Source organism: Ursus maritimus, unplaced genomic scaffold (assembly GCF_017311325.1).
Source record: "Ursus maritimus isolate PB19 unplaced genomic scaffold, ASM1731132v1 scaffold_5, whole genome shotgun sequence".
In the NCBI taxonomy this organism is placed as follows: Eukaryota; Metazoa; Chordata; class Mammalia; order Carnivora; family Ursidae; genus Ursus; species Ursus maritimus.
This window is the reverse complement of record NW_024426663.1, coordinates 62,495,768-62,503,062: the sequence shown is the minus strand read 5'-3', so window position 1 is coordinate 62,503,062 and position 7,295 is coordinate 62,495,768. Positions and strand designations below refer to the sequence as shown.

The 7,295-nt window shown below is 37.7% G+C and overlaps 1 non-coding gene across 1 annotated transcript; it reads left to right on the top strand.

Annotated features, from left to right (window-relative positions):
* Positions 1-412: 412 nt before the first annotated feature.
* Positions 413-519, top strand: LOC121100874. The gene has a single exon (XR_005832656.1). It is a non-coding gene; the product is annotated as a U6 spliceosomal RNA (small nuclear RNA).
* Positions 520-7,295: the final 6,776 nt, after the last annotated feature.

The window sequence follows — 7,295 nt, the reverse complement described above, 5'->3', positions numbered from 1 at the left end:
TATGGAAGGATGGGTCTGGAGCTGAGAAAGAATAGCTTAATAACTAGCAAATTGACCTAAACTACTCAGTATCCATATTAAAACTTGAGGTAAAAATTTGAAATTCCCTATTTCTACCCAACACAGTTTAACTATCCCTCATACAGATGGAGATGTACTTCTGGTCCCCTGAAATGGGAAGCAAATTTCTAATACTCATTGAATCCATCTCTGGAAGACAGCTGCACTGTCCCTTGCTGGGATATGTTAATTAGCCTCCAAATTCAATCATGAGTCCAACTGACTACTGTCTTACTTTTATACAACTTTTATACAACATTTTTATAAAATCCGAAAAAGAAGGAAGAGATAGTGCAGGGGGAGAATCCCCTCAAAGGATAAAGGCAAGTTGCTCCATTAAAGAGTCATCATGGTGCTTGCTTCGGCAGCACACATACTAAAATTGGAACGATACAGAGAAGATTAGCATGGCCCCTGCGCAACGATGACACGCAAATTCGTGAAGAATCCCATGTTTAAAAAAAAAAAAAGTCATCATGTTTGGTGGGCTTTTTCATTTTTGCAGGGAACATTCCACACCATTGGAGCATCTTCCTTGGATTTGCTTACCATGTTAAATTACATTTTTGGATCTAATAGTTATTTATGTTGAAAAAAATGTCTTAAAAATGGGTTATAATAGAGTACATTTTTGAAAGAGATTTTATTTATTCATTTGACAAAGAGACAGCCAGCGAGAGAGGGAACACAAGCAGGGGGAGTGGGAGAGGAAGAAGCAGGCTCATAGCAGAGCAGGGAGCCCGATGAGGAGCTCAATCCCAGAACCCTGGGATCATGCCCTGAGCCGAAGGCAGACACTTAACGACTGAGCCACCCGGGAGCCCCTAATAGAGTACATTTTATCTAATATTTTGTAGAGTATAAAGAGTTATATTTCCAAAATTCTCGGATCATTCTAGCATCTCTCATACATCCTCCAAATATATTCATTCTCTTCCTTTTCTGTTTTTAGACAGTTAAATTTATAGTACAATCAATATTATTTTCCATACCATTCCATAAACCTTCATATCTCAACATATTTAACTTGATGTCATTACTGATCATAACAATACAATTAATACTTCTGCATAAAGGAACTCCTGGCTTGTTCTAATTGAATGGTAAATGACAGATTTTTAAATACATTAGTGTATTTTTATCCTTTAAAAAATTCCTTTTTATGCGACTCTTCTTCATCTTCTATAAGTATTATTTTTTTTCATGACAGATTTTAGTTGTTATAGGAAGGATGCCAAGAGGAAGATGGAGTCAATAACATAAAAATAAACTTGAAAGAGAGGCTTTGTTAAGAAGAGGATTTCATTAACATTTCTGGGGCCAAGCTTGTTGATCAGATCATAGAATTTTATCATAAGCCAAGAATAGAACAAAATCAGAGTAGAGTGGGGCAGTCCTTGTCATATAGAGAGGAGACAGAGAGATCACGCCTGATTGACCTTGAATTGGGGGAAGAAGGCCACACCCATCATGGAGGTAAAGATCTCTGTCCTGTGTTCTATGTTCTTACTTCCTCTTTTCCAGGCCTAGTGCTCCAGGAATCACAGGGGCATATATTAGATATTTTCTCAAGGAAGTACGAACCAGAACAGCTTTCACCTTGTTTTCTATTCAAAACCTTGGTAGACCACACCCAGGTTGACCCCTCCCCACCATGTTGGGTTGGGGGGGTGCTGTGGATAACAGTATGGATGGAGAGGAGCTGAGTGCAAAATGCTAAGGCACCTTTACTGGCTCTGCATGACAAAGGCTGATACAAGGACCACACAGGTCTAGGGAAACCCTGCCCCATGCCTTAAGGACTCCAAGTTTCCCCTATACCCTGAGTTCAGTTTCAAAAGAAAAGTGGAAGGGAGAAATCCCTGCAGTAGGTTTAAGTGTAGACTGAGAGAGTGTTAATGCAGTAAAGCTTTTTTAAATTGAAAGACATTGTGCGAAACGAAAAATAATGAGCTATTGTTAAAATTTCCCTCCAATTCCAGTGGCTGTTTTTCCTTGTGGGTAGTTTAGAAGAACTACAGATGATAATGGATGCTTGCATTCTTTGGACATCTGTGTAGTGTATGTGTGAATTTAATTTCACAATAATTATCTGTTGATTTAAAAGAGCTTGGTGATAGGCGCTGTATGCACGTAATTATATATAATCTAAGTCACAGGCATTTTGGAGACAGAACTCCAAATAGATAAATGTAGGGATTATACTGTTTCAATATTTCTTTTAATTATTTGGCAATGTTGATATTACATCGTAAGAAGTGATTAGTTCTAATAACAGTCAAATAGGTTCACTCGTTTTATGTAAAATTGTACAATTTTCAGTCTTTTGTGATATTTTGCTGTATTTCCATTCTAGAGCATTCTTACTGGGTACATGGGAGAGAAAAACTAATAAAAATGATCTTATTATTCATAAAAGACCAATATTCACAGAATAAGTGGTTGCATTTATAAATTAACAGCTATGAAAAATATATGTTATAGTTAAAAAGCTTGAGGATTTGTTCTATTTTTTTTATATTATTTTTTATCCAGCTTACATTCTTACATTTTGGCTTAAGCCTAGGAATTGACTAGCTGTATTAAAAATGAGACAACATTTTAATACAAATTATCATTTTAATAATTACTGCTATATAATTTTTCTTATTTTAATGCAGAATAATTTGATTTTAAAGTGTTATCATTTTATTTGCTTTATACACTAATTAAAAGCCTCAGACTGGAACCACATTCCATTAAATATCTGTTACAACATGTCTGTAGAAATGTCTGCTCTATGTGTATAATATTCTCAGGAAACTGGAAACGAAATACTCAAGTTTTATATAATTCTGTTAACACCGCTCTTAGAAAAAAAATTAAGGAAAATTTACAACTAAGGTACTGAAATAGCTAATAAAAATTCTGCCAATTTAGAATATCTGCTGGTCTGGTGCTATCCATAGAGTTTTTGTTTTAGTGTCAGAATCAAAGATTCCATTTAAAAAATAAAATAAATAGAATGTCTGGGCCACTGGTTGGCAACTTTTGATTCATGGATTTTGTGCTGCTGGTGTCATCAAATACAAGAATTTATGTCTTCACTTCTTTTTTTTTTAATATTCCCATTTTTGCTGGGAATTTCCTTACCTTTCTTTGAGTGCCCTCTAATTTCAATGTGTTATGTTTTCTCTACCTTTGCTTTATTTCAGTGTTGTTTCCAATTTCTGTACTATGACTTGGTTGTTTTAAATGCATCTCTTCCCACCCAGGTAATTTGTTTTCGGTGCATATGCTATTTAATGTGATGATAATAGCTTGCAATTGTTGAGCACTTATCATGGGCCAAACATTGTACTATAATACAAAAACACACACGATCTCAATTAATACCCCCCACTTAAAGAGGAGGAAGCTGAGGCACAAAAAAAGATGAAAGTAACTTGGCCAAGGTCACAAACCTGGCAAGTCAAAGAGCTGAGGTTTCATTGCGTCTGGTCTGACTTTGAAGCACACTTAACAGTATTCTAGTGAAAATTCTATTAGTCATGAGTGACAGAAATTTATTGGAAATTAGCTTATGAAAAATGGCATAAAATGCTTTGCATACCTGAAAAATCCCGGAGTGGTTTTCCAAATACACTGGATTCAGATACCTAAGTAACAGCAGTGTCTCCCTTGTCCCTTTGGCTTCCTTCTCTTCTCTCAGACTGCCTCTGTGTGACTAGAAGGACTGCCACCAGCGGCTGCGGCATCACAAGGGCCTTGCAGCCAGACATCATGGAGGAATGAGAGCATCTCTCCTGCTATCTCTAGCACTAATCCTCGGGAGGGCTATGATTAGTCTTGCTTGGGTCACATGCTTCAAGCTGAATTATGGTTAGGACTTCTAAAGGCAGCTATGGACAACAGTCAGCCCTATCTAAACCATAAAGACTGAACAGGATTACTGTAGAAGAAGGGTTAGATGGGGACAGAAGAAGGATATTAGGCAGGCCAAAAAAAAATCCATTTAGCATCCATTAATGCACAATGGCCTTAGACTCTTTGAATTACAATGACTAAATAAAACACAAACACACCACACAAAACTTTAGAAAAATACTGTTACCTTCATTTTTTCAGATAAGAAAAACAAAGACTGATAAAACTTGCCCAAGTCCACATTATGTGTAAGTCATCTGACTTTTTTTTTTTTGGAGAGCATGCACACAAGTGGGGCGGGAGGCAGAAGGAGAGGGAGGGGCTTGATCTTACAACCACTGTTCCATGACCTGAGCTGAAATCAAGAGTCAGACACCTGACCAACTGAATCATCCAGGCGTCCCCATCAGACTTTTTAAAGATAATTATGTATCTGTCACCTGAAGAATCATGTACAGAATTCAAAACCTAGACCAAAATGTCATGGCATCAATCTAAGTATCAATTTTTTAAAGATTAAATATATTGAAATGGATGAAATTAAACATTAGTCTGACTTAGTCCTTCAGTGTTTGATGATAAATAATCTTTTAAAGATATTCTAATGTCCTGTGCATCCTTTTACTTGCATTTCCTGGGGATATAAAATTCAAGTGGAAAATTTCTATTGGATGAATGTCAGCTTTATTCACTTCCTTTAGTTGAATAAATGTGATAGTTAAGAGCCATACTTAATAAGTTCAGAAGTTACACGAACTTGAAGCAACAGCTAGTATTTGATTAACATTCTGTGTAAAACAGAAATGTCATCAAGGAAGAGAATTTGTTTTTAATATTTGTAAAGGTCATTATTGCCTAACGAAGGGGAAATTATGTTTGTTATGAATCTTTATATACTTCATATTCATGCATATATTTCTTTATTTTTTTAAGTCATCATAAGTCCATCTCCAACCCTTTCATTCGGAGTAGATATTAAGAAATTAAACCTAACACATTGCTGGTTTATGCCCGCCATGCATGGTTGTCTAAAATCTAAAGGTTGCGTGCAGTATCGAGTATCCCTGATCCCCTGGAAGTAATGGGTTTGCAGTGTTTTATGGCGATACAGACATCATACCACTAAGCACAGTCCCCTCAGTTCAGTGGCTGCTGCTTCTCTTCTCTTCAGTGCCCTCTGTCCTTGTAGAGACTGAAACCACTGTGTCCAGGGTCCATGCTCCCTGGAGGCTGCTACACAGGGGGAGTCAAGGGACCCCCAAATCTTGGTCCCCTTCACACATTCTGGAAATATCATCTCTCTCTCTTTGGCCTCTGTGGCCTCATTCTCTTCTCCCCTCTCTCCTTATCTGCTGGGACAGCCAAAATGATCTCATCCATGAGCTAATAGTTCTATAAAAGATAGGAATGGCTGTTGTCCTTGAGATGATTCTACTTCCAGCTTTGTAAAAAGTCCAGGAGCAAAAAAATACAAATGGCCTGGCTACCAACTTGAAACAGGAGGAAGAGGGAGAACTAGGAGATAAGCACAAACTCTGGTCTTAGAAACACTGTTCTGTCTTTTGTATATATCATCAGGGTCCACAGCTTGAATTGTATGGAGGTTCATCAGGGTTTCACCTCTGAAATAATATGTATAATATTATACATAATAACATGACGAGAAATTCTCATTACCTCTAGCCATCTTGAAGTACGGCTAATCAAACACATCTCAGCTCCTGTGAGCTGGTGATTATGCCTGAAATGGATACCAGCAGGATCCATAAACAGCAGCTGGGTGAAGGAATGAGGAGATGCCATTAGTAGGGTAAGCAGAATAAATATTTAAAAACTGTTGGAGCATAGTTAAAGAGGTCAGGCAAAAATACCTACAGCTAGAAAGTGAAAGTCTACGGTCTATTCTGAAACTAAGGGATATAGAGAATTTTGGTATTGGGAGTCTTTAAACTCCTCTAACTCAGAAGTTATCCATCTATATTCCGTGGGTCCATGGAGGGGCTTGAAGGTTTCTTGAAATATTTGATTGGTGTTCCATTTAAAAATAGGGGGTTGGGTTTTTTTGTTTGTTTGGATTTTTGTTTTTGTTTTTGTTTTTTTTTTGCTATTTTTAACACTGTAACGAAAAACAGAAAGTAAACCTAAAAGCGTTAGCTTGTGAAGGGATACCAAATGGGTGTGTCAATTACAACTTAATTTGAGATCCTAACTTTCAGTAAGATGGGACTCCATGAGCCCCATCCTGGAGGAATGTGTGTTAAACTTAGGGGACATTACGCCCCCTCCTCTGTCCCACATCTACAGTCGCTCCCCGTCCCACTTGAGGTGAAGCCTTACATTGACCAACAGGTGCTACAGGACACCTTCCTTACCTTGATAACCTCATCTCTCACTACATTCCCTTTGCTCACACCTCAGTCTCCTTGCGCTCCTGGGACATATCACCCTTGCTCCTATCTGCCTTCAATCTCCTTTCCACAGGCATCACTGTATTGTGCTTCCTCACCTCCTCTAAATATTTGCTCACATGTCCTCTTCTGAATGAGACCCTTCCTGACCACTGTGTTTCAAAATTGCCTCCCCGTCGCTAAGTCCCTAAGCCTCTTCCCTGACTTCTGTATTCATCCGTTTTTCACCATCGTACATACCGCGCAGTTTAACGTTGTGTTTCATTTTCTTGACTACCACCCCCAACTAACGTGTAAGCAAGGGAATTTGGTTTGCTTATGATACCTAGGACAGCACCACACAGAAGGTGCTTAGGAAATCATTGTTGAATCCGTGAATAGAGGGCTAGGTGATCAGTGGAATAAACAATCACATATTACCTCAGAAAGACCAGAGTAAGTGATCAAATTTTCTTCATACATTTGTGTGTGTGTGAATGTTGTAATGCTGAATGTGTTAAGAAATATACATAGACACCTTTCTCTCTTATTCCAAACTGTCATTGCAGTTTCTTTTATACAATACACGCACCTATGCATTTATTGTTCACGTTAATTATATATATATATATTTAATAAGTTAAATATAACTTAAGTACATACGTATATACACATATATATGATTATTCATATAATCATGTTTAACTCACTTGATCCACCAAACTACCTGCAAAGCTATTAAGGCGTCTCAATAGAAGTTAAACCCTGGAAGCATGGGGCATTCTAGAATTCTCCACCTACCCTCTACTCACTGCAAGGGTTTGACAGGTTATCTTAAAGGCAGAATGTCCCCATATTTGAGTAGACTCTTTTCCTTAGTTTAGTTCAACATCCTCAACTTAAGTGGCATCAAACCCCTCACACGGGGGTTTATATTCAAGA